This window comes from Rhinopithecus roxellana, chromosome 5 (genome assembly GCF_007565055.1).
Source record: "Rhinopithecus roxellana isolate Shanxi Qingling chromosome 5, ASM756505v1, whole genome shotgun sequence".
In the NCBI taxonomy this organism is placed as follows: domain Eukaryota; kingdom Metazoa; phylum Chordata; class Mammalia; order Primates; family Cercopithecidae; genus Rhinopithecus; species Rhinopithecus roxellana.
The window spans coordinates 15017135-15021820 of record NC_044553.1 but is presented as its reverse complement, the minus strand read 5'-3'; positions in this window follow the sequence as shown (position 1 = coordinate 15021820).

Below are 4686 nucleotides of genomic sequence, written 5' to 3'. Positions count from 1 at the left end.
TTGTATTTTTAGTGGAGACAGGGTTTCACCGTGTTAGCCAGGATGGTTTCGATCTCCTGACCTCGTGATCCGCCTCGGCCTTCCAAAGTTCTGGGATTACAAGCGTGAGCCACTGCGCCCGGCAAGGACATTCTTATGAGATAAAAATTATCGGCCGGGCGCGGTGGCTCATGCCTGTAATCCCAGCACTTTGGGAGGCCGAGACGGGCGGATCACGAGGTCAGGAGATCGAGACCATCCTGGCTAATACGGTGAAACCCCGTCTCTACTAAAAAATACAAAAAATTGCCGGGCGCGGTGGCTCAAGCCTGTAATCCCAGCACTTTGGGAGGCCGAGACGGGCGGATCACGAGGTCAGGAGATCGAGACCATCCTGGCTAACACGGTGAAACCCGTCTCTACTAAAAAATACAAAAAACTAGCCGGGCGATGTGGCAGGCGCCTGTAGTCCCAGCTACTCGGGAGGCTGAGGCAGGAGAATGGCGTGAACCCGGGAGGCGGAGCTTGCCGTGAGCTGAGATCTGGCCACTGCACTCCAGCCTGGGCGACAGAGCAAGACTCCGTCTCAAAAAAAAAAAAAAAAAAATTATCATTAGCCACCATAATTGTCTTGACAGTTTTCAGTTTTCATAAGGCATGGACATTACATTGTTTAAAAAAAAACCTTTATTTTGAGCTATAAGTAGATCCATCCACTCAAGGACAGAAATGTGGGTACTGCATTGCTGGCGAGATAAAACACAGGGGTCCTGTTCTTTGAAACCATACGGCCCAGTAGAACAGCAGCAGGGTATATGGGGAAGAATATAAATTTTGGCCAGGGTTCAACTCTTTGAACAAGTAATTCAACCTGAACCTCAGCTGCCTCATTTGTAAAATGGGCTTGCTCTTAATTCACAGACAGCTAATGTGAAGGGTTTGGCACAGAGTAGATCCTGGAATATGGTTTATGAAGTTTAGCCTCTTCCTTTTTTGCATAGCCTCTTATTATGGAAAATTTCAAAACACCAAAGTAGGGAAATTGGTATAATTAATCACCATGAACCCATCACCCAAATTAACAATTACAGATTATAAACAGGCCCCACTTAGAAATGAATATTTTGACAATTTTGGTACTACCAGATACAAGATAGCTACAGATTAGAAATGTAGTTTCATCATTAGTTTAGTGCCAGACATATAATAACCACTCAATGAATGCTAGATGGCGTTATTATCATCATTATCATTTTTTTTCTAGAATTTATCCAAAACCTTTTTATGGACTTAATATAACACACCTTTCATCCAAAGAGCACAAGAAGATTTCCCACAATCCTTGCAATATATCATGGTGTGGAGAGACAAAGATACCCTAAAGTATAAAGCAGTGAAGTGATTCTCTCAGCCACTCAGGACAAGACTCCAGTTACTGCCCCTCTGCTTTTCATTGTTCTGTAGACAGTGAGCTCCTCTTGAGAGCTGGACTCACTGCTAATGCAGCTTTACTGTCCAAGGTGAGTGGCAGGACTGGGTGAATGCTTTATGTCTAAAATCACAGAGTCTGGGCTGGGCACGGTGACTCATGCCTGTAACCCCAGCACTTTGGAAGGCCGAGGTGGGCAGATTGCTTGAGGCTAGGAGTTCGAGACCAGCCTGGCCAACATGGTGAAACCTCATCTCTACTAAAAATACAAAAATTAGCTGGCATTATGGCCCATGCCTGTAATCCCAGCTACTTGGGAGGTGGAGGCAGGAGAATCGCTTGAACCCAGGAGGTGGATGTTTCAGTGAGCCACTGAGATTGCGCCATTGCACTCCAGCCTGGGTGACAGGGGGAAACTCTGTCTCGAAAAAAATAAAATAAAATAAAAAGTAAAAAATAAAAATAAAAAAAAAATCGTAGAATGTGGAACAAAGTACTTTGAGGAAAAGAACTCATTAAGCCAAATTAGCTTGCCAATTAGTTAAAGCATCCCTAATGTCTAGATCGGGTTTCCTTTATTTGAGTGTTTCAGAGCCATTTTTCATGAACAACTAAATTTACTATTGTTAAAAGAAAAACTTCGGACAAATTAAATTTAACAGAGTGTGTTTTTTCGTTTGTTTGTTTTGTTTTGTGTGTGTGTGTGTTTTTTTTTTTTTTTTTTTTTTTTTTTTTGGTTGGGGGGGGAACGGGGATGGAGTCTCACTCAGCCTCCGGGTAGCTGCAACTATAGACACGTGCTATCACGCCCGGATAATTTTTGTATTTTAAGTAGAGACGGGGTTTCCCCATGTTGGCCAGGCTGGTCTCAAACTCCTGACCTCAGGTGATCCACCCACCTGGGCCTCCCAAAGTGCTAGGATTACAGGCATGAGCGACTGAGCCTGGCATAACAGAGTTTTATTGAGCAAAGAACGATCCTGAATCAGGCAGCACCCCTCCCCACTCCATCAACACTGCCTCAACAAGAATAGGTTTAGAGGAACTCCTGGGGCTGCCACATGGTCAGATAACATTTATGGACAGAAAAAGGAAAGTGCCATACAGAAAAGAGAAGTGAGGTACAGAAACAGGGGCATTGGTTACAGCTTTGCTTTTGGCTTTCTGAACAGGATTTAAACTGTTGGCTGCCTGTGATTGACTAAAACTGATCTGCTGTGATTTACAAGTCTGCTTGGACATCCAGTTAGGTTAAGATTCACTATGTAAGGAGAAACCTTTAGGCTGAACGTAAAATATATAAGGAAGTTAAAACTCTGCTGCTGATCAGAAGTGAGATTGTACCTGTGAGTAGCCACTACACTGCAGCCTAGGCAACATAGTGAGACCCATCTCTGTTTATTTAAAAATGCAAGGAGTCGGCTTTAGGCTAAAGGTAATTTAACACTATGTTACATAAATTAAAATTACGGCCATTATGCATAGAAACACTGAAGCCAAGAATGTGACTTCAAAAACTCAGAAGTGAATTCTTAGCTTAATTAATGTGGCCTCTTTTATTCAATTAAACTCCTCAAGGGCAGGGATACATTCTGTATCATCTCTAACTCTCTCAGAATGAAGCCCAAAACAAAGCAGATACTCAACAAAACCTTATTTAATGTAATCAAGTAGATTGAGATAGAATCCCCTGTGACACACCAGAAGGACTGACCTTGGAAAATTCTAGAAATAGACATTTAGAAACAAACCAAAATGGGTGCTTTTCCTGTCTGTTCTACTTTCAGGCATATCTCTTGTGAGTTTGTGCCTCATAGGAAAATGTGAGGAAACAGGAAAAAGAGAAACAGTTCCATTTCTGAAAAGATAAGAATAAAGTCTGATAAAGACAAAAGACATTTGGGCTCAGTGGAGTTAAAACAAACTCAGACCGCTCAGCCCCGTTTGAAGTTGAGGAGAAAAGAACGACCCATCAGTCCATTGTGGAGCACAAAGCAGCTTAATCAGCATTTCATCATGGGTAGCACAGGCAAGGCCTACGGGCGCTGTGCAAAAAGCCCTGCCTATTTTTACCTAGAGGGCATTTCTACCTGAAAATATCTGTGTGTTGCGTGTGCGTGTGAGGATGGGGAGTGACTTTCTTATTGCTCCCAGTAATGGAATTAATTCCTAAGAACATTCTTTTTTTTTTTTTTTTTTTTTTTTTTTTTTTTTTTTTTTTTTTTTTTTTTGAGACGGAGTCTCGCTCTGTCGCCCAGGCTGGAGTGCAGTGGCCGGATCTCAGCTCACTGCAAGCTCCGCCTCCCGGGTTCACGCCATTCTCCTGCCTCCGCCTCCCGAGTAGCTGGGACTACAGGCGCCCGTCACCTCGCCCGGCTAGTTTTTTGTATTTTTTTTTTAGTAGAGACGGGGTTTCACCGTATTAGCCAGGATGGTCTCGATCTCCTGACCTCGTGATCCGCCCGTCTCGGCCTCCCAAAGTGCTGGGATTACAGGCTTGAGCCACCGCGCCCGGCCCCTAAGAACATTCTTGAACGACTGGTTCACTTTGGTTTGTCATTAATTCAAGTTTACCTCTTTGTTATAATTCCAAGCACCTCACAGAGTCCTAAGCACCTCTGAGAAGTTTAATAAATGCTTGTTGAATTGGAGGAAGGGGTAGAAATCACTAGCATAATATGAAATAAATACCATGTCCACTAGGGCGAGGGCTTTTCTAACTGTGCAAGCCCACCTGTCTGAGCACAGAAATATTTACATTAAAAAGTGTTCAAACTCCAAGCCCTTCTGTCCTGCTGAACATGTACCCAGCAGACCCAAATATATTCTAACTGATACTGGACTCTTCCCAGGATTTTTCCAGGAAGGCTGGATCATACCTTGCCAACTGCCAGCAGCTGCTTCAGTCAGAACAGAGGGAGGAAAACTTGGTTCTGCTGCGCCACGGGGGGTGTCCCTGTATGCATCACGCTGTACCATGCACCTGGGGGATTTCACTGGCTTAGAAAAACCAACGCAGAAAAGGAGGCCCGAGCTTCCATGCACACCTTTTCCTTCCCTTTTTAGCTCATTTCTACGTGAAGGAATTCAGTTTGGTTTTGGATCTTTTTTTTTTTTTTCCAGAAGGAGTCTCATTCTGTCACCCAGGCTAGAGTGCAGTGGCTCAATCTCGGCTCACTACAACCTCTGCTTCCCAGGTTCAAGCCATTCTCCTGCCTCAGGCTCCCCAGTAGCTGGGATTACAGGCATGTGCCACCACGCCTGGCTAATTTTTTGTA